This window comes from Diceros bicornis, chromosome 16, assembly GCF_020826845.1.
Source record: "Diceros bicornis minor isolate mBicDic1 chromosome 16, mDicBic1.mat.cur, whole genome shotgun sequence".
In the NCBI taxonomy this organism is placed as follows: Eukaryota; Metazoa; Chordata; class Mammalia; order Perissodactyla; family Rhinocerotidae; genus Diceros; species Diceros bicornis.
The window spans coordinates 50,976,298-50,996,253 of record NC_080755.1 but is presented as its reverse complement, the minus strand read 5'-3'; positions in this window follow the sequence as shown (position 1 = coordinate 50,996,253).

Genomic DNA, 19,956 nt, shown 5'->3' with positions numbered 1-19,956 from the left:
AATCAAAACTACAATCAGATATCATCTCACACCTGTCAGAACGGCTATAATTAACAAAACAAGAAATAAATGTTGGAGAGGATATGGAGAAAAGGGAACCCTCACACACTGTTGGTAGGAGTGTAAACTGGTACAGTCACTATGGAAAACAATATAGAGATTCCTCGAAAAATTGACAATAGAACTACCATACGTTCCAGCTATTCCACTTCTGGGTATTTATCCAAAGAACATGAAAACAAGAAATTAAAAAGATGTATGCACCCCTATGTTCATTGCAGCATTATTCACAATAGCCAAGACCTGGAAACACCTCAATGCCAATCAATGGATGAATGGTTAAAGAAGATGTGATACGTATATACAATGAAATACTATTCAGCCATAAAAAAAGATGAATTCTTGCCATTTGTGATGACATGGATGGACCTTGAGGGTATTATGCTAAGCAAAATAAGTCAGACAGAGAAAGTCAAATACTGTGTGATTTCACTCATATGTGAAAGATGAAAACAACAACAACAAACAAACCTACAGATACAGAGTTTAGATTGATGGTTACCAGAGGGGAAGGCAGGAGGGAGGAAGGCGAAAGGGGTAGTAAGGCACATGTGTATGGTGACAGATGGCAATTAGACTTTGGGTGTTTATAAAAACTTTAGAACTACACAAACAAAAAAAAGAAAAGAAAAAGAAATGTATTTATGCATTCATATGAGCTTAGATCTACATTTTCAATGTGAAATAATTCTCATTTTGTATCTTTGTCTTATACTGTGTTTTGTCAGGTAAGAAATAATGATAAAAAGTAAAATTCAGCCTATAAGTTTTCTAACTAGTTGGTATAGTTTAAAGACACCTGAGAGTGTTCAGTTATCAAGCCTGCAGGTGGAATGTCTCACATTCGGCACGTGAATTCCAAAGTGTAGATATGACCAAAGCAACTCATAACCCTAGTGCCATTGCTACTTGACACGTGAGCAGAAGAGGCTGCCTGCAATAGAAGAGGCTTTTGTACACAAGAGCCTCATGCTTCACTGTGTCACCAAGAAAAGGTGGGGCGCCCAGCTTCCTCCTCCAGATAAAGCCAGCCCTCCGCCAGCTGTCAAGGAACCTAGTACTCCTTGCCTCCTCCACCACGCTCCCTGGAAGCTGCAAGACAGAACAATTGCCCAGTGGCTCCCATACCGGGTACATTAAACTGGATACCTCCCACTCAGAGATTATCATAAAAATCCCTTCAGGCTTTATGAACGCTTCACCTCCATCACCAGCAGAAGGCCAAGCCCTGCAATTCAGCCATCACCACCCAAACTACTAGGCCCATGCACTAATGCGACTTCATTTCCCCCCTCTCCACCCTTCCAAACCCTGCCAGTGTGTTCTGTGGAACTCACACTGTAGCATCAGAGACTCCCTTTATCCTCAAACTCTTCTCCAAGCCTTCTCTTTTCTTTCATGCTCTACCTGAAACCCAATTGTTCCATAAACACATCTCTTCCTCTTTCCCCACCAACCTCTAGAGTGGGAGCTATCTTTTCTCACATACTAGTGTGATCTGGGGTCTGGAAATGGGGTATAATCCTTTTGTCTTCCCACTGCAGAGATAAAACTCTCAATTTTCTTCACCAAACCTGTTTCTCCCCCAGGTTTCCTCAGCCCAGGAAATAACTGAAATATCCACCAGATTGTTCAAATCAAAACTCAGCCAGTTAGCCTTGATATCTTTCTTTTATATACCAGCACCTGGTCCATCAGAAAACCTACCAATTCTATCTCTAAATCATAGCCCATCTCCATCCAACTTTCTCCATCTGTAATCCAAGTCACAACAACTCTCTCCTAACCTCTCTCTCTCCACTCTTACCCTCCATGGCCCATCTTCCTGCAGTAGTAATCTTTTTTTCAAGTGGCTGTGCTATCATATCTCTCTGCTCCTTCAAACTCACCAAGAATTTTATTCCTTACCTTACTTTGCAAATTCCTGTGTGATCTGGACCCTGCCTATCTCTCTGTCCTCTTCTTGTACCACCTCCAGCTTTGTCTCCTGAAGTGGGTTGAACTGTCTCCCCAAAAAATGTGTGTTGAATCCCTAACCATGCCCCCATACCTGTAAATGTGAACTTATTTGAAAATAGGATCTTTGCAGACTTAATCAAGTTAGGATGATGTCATTATGGAATGCCCTAATCCAATGACTGATGTCCTTATAAGAAAAGACAAGATCACACGAAGACAGAGATACAGGGAGAACACCACGTGAAGCTGCAGGCAGACACCGGAGGGCTGCATCTACCAGCCAGGGAACACCAAGGATTCCGGTAACCACCAGAAGCTACGAAGAGGCAAGGAAGCATCCTCCCCAAAGGGAGTATAGCCCTGCTGACAGCTTGATTTTAGATCTCTGGCGTCCAGAACCGTGAGGCAATAAATTCCTCTTGTTTAAGCCACCCAATTTGTGCTAATTCGTTACAGAGGCCCTGGAACACTAATACACCCATTATGCCTGAGTCACATTGACTGCTTTTGGGTCCTTAAACACACCAAGCTTATTCCTGACCCAGGGACTCTGTTCTAACTTTTCTCTCTACCCAGAATGTTCTTCCTCCTATTTTCATACAAACAGCTCCTGCGTATCATTCATCTCTCAGCTTAAATGTCACCTCTTCCCTTACCAGCACTCAACCTAAAATAGCACCAAATCACTTTCTATTACATTAACCTGTTTTAGTTACCTGCATAACCTGTACCTATCTGCTATTTTACATGATCATATATCGTCTGTGTCCCCCCACAATGACACTCACTCCGTGAGAACAGGAACCTTCTATCTTATTCACTGCTGCATGCTGAGTGTCCAGACACTGCTTTGTGCCCAGTAGGTAGGGTGACAAACTGGTCCCCATTTGCCTGGAACTGTCTTGATTTTTAACCTTAGAGTCTCATGTCCTGGCAAGTCCCTCAATCCCAGGAAAACCAAGATGGCTGATGGCCCTACTAGCAGACACTGTCAATCCAATTACCAACAAACACCGGGATCTGAATGAATGAAGGAATCTTTTAAAGAAATAAAGTTTTATTCTCTGAAATCTAACATGATGTAGTTAAGAATTTTAGCCACAAGGTGGCACTAGACTACTAGATTTATTAACACCCGACTTTCATTTCGGTTAACGTGTGAGGAAACATTACATTCTGAAGTATTAAGGCATTCAGCTGTTTTTATAGTGCTATTAGAGTCTCCTTTAAGATTAAATTACTATAGAACTATGAACCTTGGAAGAATTTTTAATTCCTGTACTTATTTCTGACAATCATTGGATTTTTCCATGTAGAAAAAAGATGAACTTATAACAATTATGGCTAATCTGCATTTTAAATTTCATTTCTAAAACTTTTAGTCACACTAACATGAAAAAATCCATGTTTGGACAGATAAAGCTGTAACTACATCTTGTATCCTGGGATTTAAAATATAGCAAGTATTTATGTATCCACCATGGTGACCACCTGAAGATTTCAGTAGCTGCAGGAAAAACTCAGTTTGCCAGAAAAATCTAATGTCAAAAATGTCCCAAGAGCAAGCTTTCCTCAAGTTTACAGATCTTAGGTAAGAGATAATCTCAACCCAGTTTCACTTTCTAGCAGAACTTCATAAAGTCACCAAGGCAAAAGAGTTCACCTCAAGAATTCTTGTTTGTAGTGGAGATTTACTGCTCTGATTATTCCAGAAGTTAAAATTTGTTCCAGGGAACAGTTTCTAAAACAGGGGTCATAATTTAAAGAAATTTCATCCTCTTGTATCCCCTGAGATCAAGGTAGTTCAATTTGATCTTGGCAAGACAGGATACCATGTTTGTAAACTTGTAAACACATCCAAGCAATATTGTATGCTATTTATAAAGAATACATGTTTGTAGCTAAAGTAAAAGCATAGGCTGACAGGATACCATGCCCAAATCATCGTGGTGGTGGCCTCTGGGGAGGAATTAAGGGAAATAGGACCAGCAAGGCATTCAAGGGGCTTCAACTTCATCAGTTATGCTTATTTATTTGACAAAAGTTTGATATTTTCTCGTGGGTGCTAATGTTTGTTACATTATGTTCTGTTGTTTTCTTTCATTTTAACTTTTCCAATTACAAAAAGAAGAGATAAATAATTTGATATTGTTCCCAAGGGCCATTTGACTTTCCTGAAACAAGTCTACCAAGTCAAGAAGAGTGGAATACGTTCAAAATGAAGCAGCCTTTGACCCATTAGTCTGAAACTCTCAGGAAGGCATAAAACCCAGGATGGATTATTCTGATTAGAAGTTTTAGTGGGTCAATGGATAGGTGGGTTTCTTTCTTTTCAAACGGTTATTAGAAAAGAGTTTTGCAAAATGCAGTTCTGATGGGAGCATTACATAGGTAATGGCCCTGCATGCTAGAGAGAGATGCAGTGAGAGTGAGAACAAAGGGGAAGAGATGGGAGGGTTGGGAAATGAGCCAGTGCAACTGGAAACCGTTTACCACAAACCAGTGGAAGATGACAGACTAACAGGGAAATCTCTGGCATGTTTAAAACGTTCTTCTGTGGTAACAGTTTGCCTTACACAAATGCAATATAACGCAGGAGAAAAATCAAAGGTTGTGGGTGGAAATGTGGATGAAGAACTCTAGTTCTTTCCCTGCTTTCAGTATTTTTCAAGAGATTTTCAATAGCTTCGAAGTAGCTACTTTTTAGGGGAAAAAAAATATTTTAAATGTATCTTTATATATTGAGATTTTTTTCTTTACTATTCTTCAATATATTTCTATTATTTGATTTGGACCAATTCAGATTCAATGAAAAATTGCTGTTTTATCATCAATCACACGCAAATCCACAATCCTAATTCTCGTTCAAGAAGCTAAAGCCCACACAGAAATAAATAAAACCCAGAAACAATACATTTATCCAATATCTCATGAAAGGTAAACAGAGATCAATTATGAAGCTTCCATATAATTTAAGTTTATTACAGATATAACATAACTTCATATTGATTTTGAACACTTTGAAGAAAATGCTTTCTAAAATTCATTTTGTACTTTACTCATTTTTATAGTACAAGATCCAATTTAACCTTTTCTTCACATTCAAAAAGCTGGTTGTTTTCCTGAGCGGTAAGCAGAGAGGCTTACAGGAGCTACGCTAAATGCTCTTTGTTTGTTTGCTTAGCATCTGATCTGCTTTTCTTGAAGGTTATTTTGTTATTTGAACAGAGGCAGGAGTAGAAACACTTCTTGATTTGCTGCTCATTTAGAGATGCATTTTTGCATATTTCTTTGTTTCTCAGATGTGTTTTTGAATAGTTGTGACTGAATAAGAGGCCTGAAGAGAATGTGTAACAATTGGACAGAAACATACATGGAAGGTTGGGTTGCAGGAACCTGAAGGATCCATGGGGTACTCTACAGATACTTGCAATTAATTAAATCCTCTCTCTTTTAGGATCAAAAAAATAAAATACCCTTCAAAACTGTCATTTTCCAAAATATGTTGGTGCAGAGTTGTGTAGTAAAGTAATTAGTTCTTTCTTTTATTTCAGAGAGGCAGCACATATAGTGATTAGAAGCACAGACTCAACCAGACTGCCTAAGTTCAGTAGAAATTGGGGCAATTTATTGGAATTCCCATCCCTCCATTTCCTCCCGTATGAAATGACTCTTATATTAGTAGTATCTACTTAATAGAGTTTTCAAGAAGAAAAACATGTCTGTCTTTGCTAAGCACTATCTGACACATAGAAAGTACAATTATTTTATAAGCTACATTATAGTAAAAAAAAAAATGATTTTAAGGCAACATTTTTTGTGTTCATATCCCTTAGTGCGATATATGTTGTTGTTGTTTTCTACATGATTCTGAGAACAGATGTATATCTGGGTACGTGACTGTAAGGCCAGCTACACAGGCACGCAACCTGTACAGGGCCCCACCCCCACCCCCCGCCCATCTCATGATGGGTTTACGGCTCTGCTGTCGCTGTATGATATTTTCAACACTTTTTGAACAAGGGGCCTCCATTTTCACTTCGCACTGGACCCTGCAAATACTGTCGCCGCCCCTGATTCTGACTACCCGAGCTCCCCTCTTCTGTTCTCCTTGGTTCTTTTCAGCCCAGAGGCCTAAGCTGGTGGTGGCGCCCTGTCCCTGCTCACAGGTTTTGTGTTGATTGCTTTGGAGGACAGTAAGGGAATTGAAAGCTCTCTCAGACACAAGGCTCTTTCTCCACAGCACCCAGCAGGCTGCTGCTGAGGTACTGAAAGGCTTGCTTTGCTCTCTTTTCCCTGCCTCAGACTTGTAAAGGGAAATACATCTATAAATATGCATTCACGAAGAGAAGAGAAAGGAGTTCCTCATTTTTGCAAACACAACTTACACAAATCTATGCTTTATTCAGGACCATTTCCCTTCAGGTGTTAAATTATCAAGTGCAGAGTTTCTTTTCTTCTCTTCGGGATCTTTCTTCCTTAGGAGGGGGCAGCGTAAGGCAGTAGTAGTGTCTTTAATTCTAGCTGCACCATCTCAGACAGGCAAGGCCTTTAAGCACCCTTGGCGTCGCTTTCAAATTGTTTTCAAATGAGGACAACAAGAGTTGTCAGATACAGGGACCGTGAGAGATCAAAAGAAGATAAGTATGTAAAAACACGTTATCATCTGAAAGATGGGGCAATAGTCACAGCACGAAATAATTCCCTCTGCTTGCTCTCCTCCGGTGATATGAGGACCGGTTACAAAGTAGCCGACTTCATTTTCCGGATGGAAAAACTGAGTGCTAGGCACATTAAGTTACTCCATAAAAGTTTCAAAGTAAATGTTCAACAAAGGTACACACATGAATTAAATAATCACTGATTACGCATCTTCTTTGAGTTGGTCACAGAGAAGGCACCAAAATGGAATAAGAAACACGCATTTTCCTCAAAGGGCTCCCACTGTATGTAGGAGAGACAATGAAGGGGTAAATGATTACCATACAGAATCGTAGGTATTTTAATCAAGGCAAATGTAGAAAGTGCTGAGGCATCATTCCATCCCATAGGGCAGTGGGGAAGGCTTCAAAGGGAAGGCTGGTGGGAGTTCACCATCTGGAGAGGGAGGAGGGTGTTCCACTCAGAGCAGAGACCCAAAGGGGAGTCCTTCCACACAGGGCATCTGCGAAAACAAAAAGGGACAAGAAGACTAAGATGGGAGGATGGGGTGAGGACTTCATTCTAAAGATGAGTTCTTGGAGAACCTTCACAGGTTTCTGAATACAGGGTGCTATGATCAGAATTGTTTAAGAAGGTAATCGTGGGTAATGTAGATTCTGCACTGACATGAGGAAATCAAGGAAGCAGGAGAATTTATTAATAAACAAACTATTCCCAACTGTCCATCAACTGGTGAATGCATACGCAAATGTGGTACATCCATACAATGGAATATTATTCAGCCATGAAAAGGAATGAAGTACTGATACATGCTACAATATGGATGAACCTTGAAAACATCATGCTAAGTGAGACAAGCTAGTGACAAAAGACCATATGTTGTATGATTACATTTATATGGAAGGCCCAGAATAGACAAATCTACAGAGACAGAAAGCAGATTTTTGACTGCCAGGGGCTGGGGAAGAGATAGATGAGGAGTGACTGCTAATGGGTACAAGGTTTCTTTTTGGGTGATGAAAATGTTCTGGAATTAGATAGTGGTGATGGTGCACAACTCTGTGAATATACTAAAAACCACTGAATTGTACAACTTAAAACTGTACAAATTAAAATTAAAAAGGAAAAATCTATTGCCATTGTCTGATAGAGACATAAAGAAGAACTGAACAGAATTAGAACCAGAGAAAAGAAAGAAACAGAATGAGTTCCAAAATATTTAGGAGATGCGTTTACTAGAAGATGTATTGAGAAGCTTGAGAAGATAATGGCAGTAAAATAGTCAGAGCTCTCCTCAAGCCTTCTAACTAGAAGCAATAGCTGAAGGGGGCTGAAACAAAGAATAGGCAAAGAGAAAACATCCTTGCAAATACAGAGCTGGGTTTCCAACTTCGCAGGACAGGCATTAGTAGTGTTACATGAGGTTACTGCAGTGTATAGAGATAGAGGTCATTAGCAGTCAGAAATGAACAACTTTTTGTGGACCTTTTAAGATGGCCATATTTAACAGAAATATATATTTTTAATTATTACCTCCTTTTAGTTTTGTTTCAAAAGGAATTTGAAGCCATTTATAAAAATGTATGATGTACAAATGCTGTAGGATAAAAACAGAGAATGTGATTAAGGCAAAGGGATATTAATAATCAAAATAGTTAAATGAAGCCAGGGGATAAGTACTATAGCAATGTATGTCAAAGGATCTGTTGTACTTTCTGAAAGTGGGTACAAATTGAGCTCTGAGGTTTTTTTAACAGCAGGAACATGAAGTACAACTATTTGAGAGAGCTGATCAGTTGTTACAAGAGTCACTGGTTAATGAGGGGTTTGGATTCATTGGCTTCCTGTTAATTGAGGTTTTGCTATATAAGGCTTTCCTGTTTTGCAGATAAAACCGCCACTGCTGTAAGTGTCCAGGTGTGTGTGTCTGTAGAGAGCTGTGAGTCGGCACTTCGAGTTGCAAGATCTCTTCGGCTTCCAACCACACTGTCCCCAGAAGGAAAAAGCAGGGCTTGGGACACCCACCGTTGTTAGTTTCCAGCAGCAGCAGCAGCAGCCACCCAAGATTTGATGTTTGGCTCCAGCGTGTCTTCTCAGCAAACCTGGGCCTCTGGGATATGTCTGTGAATTAATAGAAGTATATGGACCACCAGAGTCTGAACATAAACACCAGTCAGATCTAAGAGCATTTCTTGTGTCTCATCCTTTCCCACCCTGCTCACTCCTACTGCCCCAAAATACAGCAGCAGCCAAATGACGGCTGCTGTAGAGGACAGTGAAGCTAACTGGCAACCAAAAATAAATTTAAAATACACTAGACAGTAATACTAAATATGGAAAAAATAACAAAGGATACCTGGGTACTCATCTTGGTGCTCCAATACAAGGAACTTCCTTGATTTCTCACATCCAGCCACAGAACTAAGGATTATTACCAATGTGGGGGTGTTTCCTTTTCTTTTTTTAATTTTTATTTATTTATTTGTTTGTTTATTTATTGTGGTAACATTGGTTTATAACATTGTATAAATTTCAGGTGTACATCATTATACTTCTATTTCTGCATAGATTACATCATGTTCACCACCCAAATACTAATTACAACCCATCACCACACACATGTGCCTAATTATCCCTTTCGCCCTCCTCCCTCCCCCCTTCCCCTCTGGTAATCACCAATCCAATCTCTGTCTGTATGTGTTTGTTCGTTGTTGTTTTTATCTTTATATATGAGTGAGATCGTACAGTATTTGACCTTCTCCCTCTGAGTTATTTCACTTAGCATAATACCCTCAGTGTCCACCCATGTTGTCACAAATGGCTGGATTTCATCGTTTCTTATGGCTGAGTAGTATTCCATTGTGTATATATACCACATCTTCTCCATCCATTCGTCCCTGGGGTTTTTTTCTTGTTCTGCGATTCTTCTTTGATTTATCTCTAGCAGGACCAGGAAACTTTTTTTAATCAGATGACACCATCATCCAGACACGGGCGTTGCTTTTAGGATGGGATGTTTCGCTGTTAAGGGCAGCTGGGGGAACTAGAAGAGAAGAGCGAGGAAGGAGGAGAGAAGGCAAACAGGATGGAATGAAGAAAGAAGTTCTTCTAACTGAATGTGGTTGTGAAGATAGCAAACACCTTGAAATAGCCAACCATTTTATCACTGTCTAGAAAAGTCAGGGTACCTCACCTCCCAGCTCCCCTCTTCTCCTTAATATGTTTTAGTATTTACAAGAGTTTTATTTGTAAAGCCATTGGATGTAAAGCAGTTTACAAGAAAGCACAAGCAATCTTGTATGAAAGCACTGGGTCGTCTGGCTCAGGATCCAGCTCCTGCCCTGCAATTAACCAGCTCACAGAGCACAGAGCAGAGCTCACACCACTCTTGGTCTCCGTCGCCTGATTTGTAAAACAAGGTGTTTGACCAGTTGGTTTCTAGTCACCTGTTTATCTTAAATTTCCCCTGATAACCTGATGCAGCGTAGTAACTAACAATAAGGTCGCTGGCATTTGGTAATGCTGACCTGGAATCCTGGTTTTGCTGTTTATTTTGTAACTGTGCTAAACCTCAGTTTCCTCATTTATAAGATGAGTATAACGATAATGACTATATCATCTACTTCACAGAATAGTTACGAACATTGAGTAAGCATGTGTATAAAATGCCTACTTGGGCACTGCAATATACTAAGCCTTTAATAAAAAGTTCCTCTCTGTTGTCAGTATTTAGTAATAGCCTACAGAAGAAATAGACAGACTCTAATACAGAAAGCACCAGTCACTTTACATTTAACAACAAGAACAAAAGTGAGCCTTTTAACTAACATTTTTTTTGTCATTTCAAGAATAATATTGCTCATCATAAGAATTTTAGAAAATATTTTTTAAGCATTAGTTCTTCTGAGGAAAGATATCTGGAAAGTGAGGCAGTATTTCTTCTAAAATGCAACAGTTTTTGAGAGGAAATGACCAAGTGACTTTAAAGTTTAGTATTACCAGATCCAAGTCTTTCCAACTTCAAAAGTCTTCTGTGAAGCCACAGAATGCCAAGTTATAAAAGACCGCGTACAATCACTGTCATTCATGTTCTCTCTTCTTGGGGCTCTGCCATGTTAAAGCCTATGTCCTCGCAAGGAGGAAAATTATGAAAACCATTACCAAAATATTTCTTCTCGACCCCCTGCTTGTGATGGCCCTATTTCCGGTCAGCACACAGCAGCTGCTTTTGATATCCAGTTGCCATGTTCCTCTGCACCTGCCCCACTCAGCCCAGCAGAGAGAATTGGCAGCAAGCATGGCCTCAGAGCTGGGAGCCTGGCAGCCTTCCAGAGTCTTGATACATTGCTAGGAACAAGATCCTGCCTTCCCCTATAAATTCAATATGGTTTATAGGCAATGCTAATAAAACAGCTTAAGTATTTATGGAGATTAATTTTGTGCTAGGGACTATGGGAGATACTGAAGAGGAAGATAGAAGACAGAAGATGGTTTTTAATCCTGAGCACTCCTGTACCTCACTGTGGCCATTGCAGTAAGCTTTTATGATACTAAAAGCCTGCTCAAAATATCATTCAGCCATAAAGAGGAATGAAATTTTGATATATCCTACAACATGGAGGGCCCTTGAAAACATTATGCTAAGTGAAATAAGCCAGACACAGAAGGAAAAATATCGCATGATGTTATTCCCACAAAATTATGCGTGCTCATTTATCCCTTTAACTTTTGTAAACGAGTTCACTGAGCAGTGTGTATGTGAACCCCCGTTTGTGGACCAATGAAGATTGCAACTTCAAATAAAATAAAGTGCTGGTTAATAATATTTAAACTTATGACTGGCAATTCTTAGATTGAATCATTCGGACTTCTGAAGAACTGTGTATTCTTAAGAACATTGTTTCCTTAGGTATACTACAAAACATCTTTCTTTCTAAATGAATTTGCTTTTTCAAATGGAAACCATTAGCGGTGTATTGAACCATATGTGGAAAGAAATCAGATAACAGAAAGTTCTGTTGATTTCCCCAGGACGTTAATTTTAAATACTCTTTTTACAAACAGATCTATCTTAATGCACTTGCTTTTCCGTCATTGAAACCGAAGTCTGACCTGGCCGTAGAGTTCAGTGTTTCACTGACTATACAAACTGTGTAGAGTTCCTGTAATTAGAAAGCATAGAAATCATACCATAAAACAAGCACTATTTCTTATTATGTTTCTTAACAGTAAAAATTTCCCTTGTTTCAATTTCCTTCTTAATTTTATACCACAGTGACATGTTGTGGTACAGCGAGATCCTGAAATGACGGAAAAATATCGGGGTTAAGGATTGTTTTCAGTCAGATGAGTTGTGAGCTCAGCAACAATGAAGTTAAACATCGGCAAGCAACGGGCCATTGCGTTCCTGTGCGAGTCCTCACACTGCGTTGATACGTTAGAAAGCAAAACGTGCGTTGAGGCGTTCTACTTGTAACATTTTGCAGGACCTTTTTTTTTAAATCACAATTGCAGTCTAAGTCTACTTTGATATAAAGAGGGATAAAAAGTCTAAGAACCGTCTTAAAAACACAGATACCAACCCCCAGTTCTAAGGAAATAATTAATTTGCTTTCTATAGAAGTTAGGGAAGAAAATTTCCCCAATAGATGGAACTTGATACTTTGTAGAAAAACAAGATGGCCAGTCCAATGCAATGTTGAGTGGTGTTCTAGAACCCAGAGGTCTGTACCCCCCGCTATTTGTTTTACTTTTTCTTTATGCCTTTATTTGGACAACTCTCCTCTATTCTCTTTCGCAGAGTCCACAGAATTGGTGACCTTAGAGGCCATCTGCCTCTCAAGACAATCTCTAGCAAGTTCCCCTGTGTTTAAAGATACCATCCCACAGTAGTAGCTCCCAGTAGCTCTCCTTCTTCTCATTTTTTCTGGATTGACAGTATTTAACAGCTACCAGCTGGAGCTGCCATTAAAGAAAGTGTATACATGAGACCCCAAATCTCTCAAATTCTAAAATCCTGACTATGTAAATCTAATACAATTCCTGTGTTAGCTAGCTGGTCAATTTTAAAATTTATGTTTAATTTATCTCCCTGAAAGCTATCTGTATTTCCAAGAACATGAAAACCAGAGGCATTCACTTCTTAGGCAGAGCAAAGTTTCAGATCATCTAGCCGTGCAGCAGAGCTTATGTAATTCCCCCACCTTTCAAAAGCTTTCTCAAAACCGTGATCGTCTGAGTCAAGAAGCACCGGCTCCATATTCTCACCACAAGATCAGACCACAGGACAGGAAAATCAAACTACTAAATCGCATGTTAGACTAAACTTCACGGTGCTTCAGGGGAAATATCACCAGTGGACAAAGATCTATGCTTTTATAATTATGTAAGCTAACGGCCAAACTTAGCCAATGGGCTTTAGCTTCCATTTTGGCTGCAAATCAGTATAGTCAGAAACCTTGCCTTGCCATTCTGCCATATTTCCCTATGTTGACATCAAGGGAACCCATTTCAAAGAGAAAGTTGCTTGGCCGCTACAGGGCACATGCTTATGAACATGGAATTCATTCCTGATATAAAAGGAAATTGAGAGAGCCGAAGGACAAGATTTGGGCTGAGAGGAGGAGGAAGAGCTGGCCCTAATCCAGCTGGAAGACCTACACACTGATAGGAAAAATGTGATGTGGAGCAAGTCCTTCATTCCATTAGGTCTCTGTGTAAAGGGAGCCATAATAACTCCCTTCTTATATTAACACTCAGAAGAAAGCTCGTAAACAATGCTGAATATTAGGGCAGAAGAGGGAATGGAGGTTGATGAGTATACCAGGGAAGAACCATTAGCAAAATGATGATTTAAATTTCTGTTTACTTTTCTATTGTGATGGGTCATCACTTGTTAGTCTAAGTAATCTCTGTGCTTTTATTATCAGCATATTAAAATATTGTCTAAGCCTCAAAAACAAAATCACAATAAAGGTTCATAGCCTCATAAAGTCTGGTAAATAAGCAACAGAATGGTTTGGAGTGCATTCATAGGACAAAGAAACATCGCATTTGTAACTGTTAGTTGAAAGTAGAACTAAATATGATGTATCTATGAGGCTGACGTTGGAGATGAAGGAAAATGCAAAAATAATTTACAAAAGTCATATTTTCAGGGACTGCAATGTATGATGCGCCTATGCAGAGCTCAATCTACTGAAGTTAAAGAGACCATGAAGCACACCACACCTAACTATATTTGAAATAGAAAATTATTTCTCTATTTGAAGGGAAGTCGATTAGCTACATTTTAGTAAACTCTGAACCAAAGAACCTGTGAACTTCACTCATCCAACAGGAAGCATCGTGGGTTGGTTCAGGCAGTACTACAGGCTGCTCATTAGAACGTTTAGAAAAAGTGTTATTGTCACAGCGCTTTCACCTCTGTATTTTACTCAACCTAACTATATTGGTTTCCGAAGGCTGCCATAACAAAGCACCACAAATTGGTGGCTTAAAACAACAGAGATTTATTCTCTCACAGTTCTGGAGCCTAGAAGTCTGAAATCAAGGTGTCGGCAGGGCCGTGCTCTCTCTGAAGGCTCTAAGGAAGAATCCTTCACTGCCTCTCTTCTAGCTTCTGGTGGTTGCCAGCATTCCTTGACTCGTAGACTCATCACTCCAATACCTGCCTTCATCCTCACATGGTGGTCTTCCTGTGTCTCTGTGTCTTCCTAGGCCTGTTTATAAGGACTCCAGTCACTGGATTTAGGGCTCAACCTAATCCAGTATGACCCCATCTTAACCTAATTACATCTGCAAAGACCCTAAATCCCAATAAGGTCACATTCTGAGGCTCCAGGTGGACGTGATTTTAGAAGGGGCTATTATTCAACCCAGAACACTAACCAATGATAAAAATATTTTTTAGTAAGCAAATATCTTCCCGGAGTCCACAATTTCTAAATGTGCTTGGAGGCCAAATACAAGTTCATACAAGGCCAAATTATCTTTTTAAAGACAGAGGTTTTTTTTCTTGATCCTCAAATGACTGAAATTATATCTAAGCATAGGACAACTTCTCCTGCTCTGGGTACAATGATGCAGATTGCTGCTGTTTGGTTTTGTGTGTGTGTGTGTGTGTGTGTGTGTGTGTGTGTGTGTGTGAAAGATTAGCCCTGAGCTAACATCCATTGCCAATCTTCCTCTTTTTGCTGAGGAAGATTGGCCGTGGGCTAACATCCGTACCTATCTTTTTCTACTTTATATGGGACGCCGCCACAGCATGGCCTGACAAGCCGTGCATCAGTCCGCACCCAGGATCTGAACCTGCAAACCACAGGCCACCGAAGCAGAGCACGCAAACTTAACCGCTATGCCATTGGGCTGGCCCCAGCTGTTGTTGTTTTTTATTTCATTTTTTTTAATCTTTTTTTCTTTTTTTTAGTCAGAGATAGTTTCTTGTTAAAAAAAACAATGCTTCAGGCTGTTGGGGAAATCCATCACACCTGCCCATCGTTTTGGAACATGACTTGCTTTAGAAACACTCTCTCATTTATGCCCCCTTGTAGTTACAAAAAGGATTTCATTTTTTTCCCCGTGTACTCTATCATCCTGACTTAGATAAACTCACAGTACTTGTTGGCTTCAGTTAACAAACTATAGGAAACAGATGATTGTCATCATTATTCTAAGATAAAGAGCAAAGCCATGTGGTTAAAATACAACTATGAAGACGTCTACCGTTGGGGTTTTTATGTAGGGAGAGTGGCAATCACAGACATTTTATATTCAGAGATTGAATTTATAATGGTGCTTACACGAGGAGAAATAGTTGTATATTTGAGATCTTTTTTTGAAATAGCTTGAGTTTTGGACTTAGGCTTGAAGAAAAAAACATTTTTTATTTTGTAAGAAATGGAAATTTTGTGAGTTTTTAAATTTTTAACATTCATTCTATGGACTCTAACTCTTCTCTTGGGCCCAAATATGTTCCTTAAAGATGTTTTAGTCTCTAAAATAGACAGGAATATTCTAAGTCACATCCTAACCTCTGATTTCCCATGTCACTCATGTTCATGCAAGAGGAGAACTGCACTGCAGATTTGGGTAGGAAGTCTCGATTACATCAGCTCCAACTTCTCACTGAGGATATGCAATTACATGTAGAGAAGGAAGAAGGAGGTAAAGCAACCCACCCCGTGGTGTGTGCATTAAACTTTCAATAGTCAACTCCTTGGATTCTACTTGTGGCCTAAATGATGAAGATTATTGGAAGTCAACACAGAGAAATGTTTTTTGAGTCTGATTTTAAAATTGTGCTTAAGTGTGGTGAGCAAGAGCACAGCAAAGTGTGTATACATAGACCCCTGTATTGTAGAGCCATCTCTTTCTGGGATTCCCCCACCCTCCTACCTGAGCAATGCAGATATTACCTAATAAGTAACTTTCTTGCCTCCGTAAACCAAGATGATTACATCAGTTGTTTCTACCTGGAAAGGATCCTACCTGGGAAGTCTCCCTAAATGACACCTGGTAAAGCTTAATAGGAAAAAGCAAACCTGACTAGCTTTGGCTAAAATATAAGGGTATTTCTTAATATTCAGTGTTTCTAATGAGGCCCCCTAAAGCCCTGGTGTTTCTAATGAGGCCCCCTAAAGCCCTCATTTCTGTATCAGGACACTAATAATATTATCTACTAATATAATGGAAAGTATCATGCATTAAAACTGTTGTTCTTATTTTTTATTTGCCAATCATTCACTTTAAACCATGTGGGTTATAACAGGTACAACGTAACCACATGAGGTTGAGATAGGCTTGGTTTCATTTCCATCCACCCGTAAAACAGAGTTTAATTTTACATTTTGCTAAATTAACACCATATCTGCTGTGTGATAGTATCCTTTACTTTTTTATTTATATTTAAAACAATGCACATATATGGAAAAGGGTTGATAAACCTAATTACCTGAAAAAGTCTAGGTATTTTAACATCTTTTTCTCTATTATACAAATCCACATCACTGAAAAATTTTTTTTAATATTTTATAAACAAAATACACTTAGTAATTGTTCTTCACTACTTCTGATTCAAATCATTTAATCTAATCTTCTCATGGCCAAGATAACAGGTGTGTATTGGGACCCAGTACCCAAAAGGGTGGTATTTGGAAAAACAAAGAAGAGAAAAGGTTACCTTCACTGCACACACACACACACGCACACACACACACACATCCACACACACACACCTGCTCATTCCCTTGGCCACACATTGCATCTCAGCTCTATCCAGGGTTGTCCCAACTCCAAAATCATAAACTCAAACACACTTAGTCCATTCTGACTGCTATTGCAGAATACCATAGACTGGGTGGTTTATATACAGCAGAAATTTATTTCTCACAGTTCTGTGGGCTGGAAGTCAGAGATCAGGGTGCTGGCATGGTCAGGTTCTGGTGAGGACCATCTTCAGTGTTGCAGATGGATGTTTTCTTATTGTATTCTCACATGGCAGAGAAAGAGAGAGAGAGAGCAAGCTCTCTCTGGACTCTTATAGGGGCAGTAATCCCATTCATGAGGGCTCCACACTCATGACCTAATCACCTCCCAAAGCCCCACCTCCTAATCCATCACATTAGGGGGTAGGGTTTCAACATACGAATTTTAGGAGACACGAACATTCAGTCCATAATATACATCCTTCTCGGATGGCGATCTCTACCATACAACTCTCACTGTCTTCCATTCACTACATCTTTTTTCAATTTCATGAAGATCTCTAGGCACACAAGCCTTTCATTTTCTGCCAATCAGCCATGCCCACTCTTTCCTTACCCACAAAATACGTGGTAGTCCTTCACTTCCAATTCTTTCCTACCAAGATCCTCAACTCCCTTGTTCCCTGGTCCTTCTGTCATGCCTGTCCCCCAAAACCCCAACCTAGATCTAACCAACTATCCACCTTGTTGTTGGTGTGGGCTACTGGAGGACATCTTTCCACCCCACAGATGGAACTTGACACTGATGCTGTCAAGCAGGCTAATGTGTTCCTGGCCAGCTGTTCCTCTCATGCTCCAGTGGCGCATTTCAACCTTCTCAGCTTTCTTCAGACCTTCTACCCCAGGATGGCAGATATGGCCAGCCAAAGATCCAACCAGTGTCCTCTTCTTCCAGAACACCCAGGAAAACTACACTTCATAGCCCCCTTGCATAAGGTGTGGCCATGCTACTGAGATCTAGTTATGGAATGCCAGCAGAGTGATGTTCCCATCTCCCAGGCCTGGCCTATCCACACCTCCCACAAATGCTCCTCTGTCTCTTCCGTCATCTGCAGAGTGGATGCTAAGGCCTGATGTGGCCCTCAATGACTTTGTGAAGCAAATCACACACGGACACATCCCTGCCCTCTCCACTGCACCAAATGGGTTTTACTTGAATGAGAAATAAACTTAGGTTATACTACTGAGGTGGGGTAGGGAGGGTATCAGCTACAGCTGGTAGGCTGACCTAACCAACACACCCTCCTCACTCTCATCATATTCAGCATGTGGCCTTGCCTCCTGATCTCATGAAGAAGAAAAATGAACATGTATTTCGTTCTCTTTTAAGTGATGGAGACCAACTTACTGTAGCCTGAGTAATAGCGTTTAAGGATACCTATTGTTATTGGAGAGATGAACTCACAGAATTCAGCACAGGGCCTCCAGCCTCTAAACCTCAGCATGGAGAGAGCAATCTGAGGGCAGGACAAGTTCACAGACCCTGGCTCTGTGCTCTGCCTTTCCCTGCAGAATTAAATCCTAGTATAATATTTTTATGCCTGAAAGTCTTCTATTCATCTTCCTTGCATTTCTATAACAAAAATAGGTATATAAATTGAAACTGAAAAAATTATGTCCTTTGACCATAAGCTCTGTGTTAAATTTTTTTTTCTGGATTGAATTATCTTTACAATTGTTATAAGTAAATGGGTCAAAGCATCTAAATATTACATATTTTAAGTCATTAAATATAAAGTAAATATAAACTAAAAATATAAAATTTTTAAAAAGTAAAATGTATCAGGAATGAGGCTCTTAATAGAGAAATGGGACTATTTTGTTTAACAATTGGGGGATTTTTTCCCAAGTATTTAATGTATCTGTGGATGATAGACTGAAACTAGTCTAACATCAATTTTATTCCTATTTTTGTTTTTTTGAAACAATTGTGAATATTTTGTTCACATAGATAGAAATGGAAGGAATTTGGATATAGAAGTGTTACTCAATTATCTGAACAATTTCTCTGTTTTACTGATAAAATAAAATTATTTTGAAGTATACCACTAAAAATAAGTTACTTTATTAGTTGTCTATCACTAAAAACAAATCACGTGAAGAGCTGTCGGACAAAAAGCTAACGACATGCTCATGCCCTCCTCCAACTGAAACTTCCTTGATTTGCAAAAGAACTTATCAGCCCATCATTAGTCATTCACTTTCTCAACACCTCACCAACACTTCTAACTGTCTTTCACTTTCATATACAGAAGTATTCACACCCAGGGGCAGTAGCCTCAAAAAGATTTGTAATGAATAGGGAAGGGGTGGTTATAAAAGAGGACCTGAGGGCAAACCCTCAGGCAGATAAATGTTAGGAAAATATGTATATGGAAGTTGAGAATCAGGAAATTCATTTCTTAAAACTATCCAGGTTTCTGTACCCCTTGGAAAGCCTTTGCATACCCTCCAAATATATGGAGACCACAGGCTGAACCACCGTTAACCTCGGGATTTGGTAGGGTCCCCAGAGGAATCCCATTTGGGGATCTGGACCCCCAAAAAGCAAACGCCATTTTGTAAAGAGACTCCCTTCCTTTTATAGCAGAGACTGTTCTCTTCAATCAATTAAAATCTTTAAGTATAAACTGGGTTCATGACATTCGAGTATAGAGCAGCAGTTGGAATTTTAGGTGCACGTATTATGTTTGATTGGCTCTGGGCTGGTTATTTTTAAAAGGACCAGTGCGTTTCTCATGCCAAACTAGTTGGCTAGCCCCATAACAAGAAGGTTCTATGGCCATCTGTCAGGGGCAGTTTGGAGCAACAGGGTATCCACTCACCCCTAGAGGCTGCTGGCCCTGCTGAGACAGCCTGGGAGGACTTGCTACTTCTTCCTAATTAGATGAGGCAAGACCCAGTGTCCTCTAGGACCAGAAGCCTCAGGGGAAGCAGCAGCCCCTGTCCCTTTCTCTGTGGCCCCTGACCACAGTGGTAAGAAATTCCAATTCTTGACTCACTTTTGGAA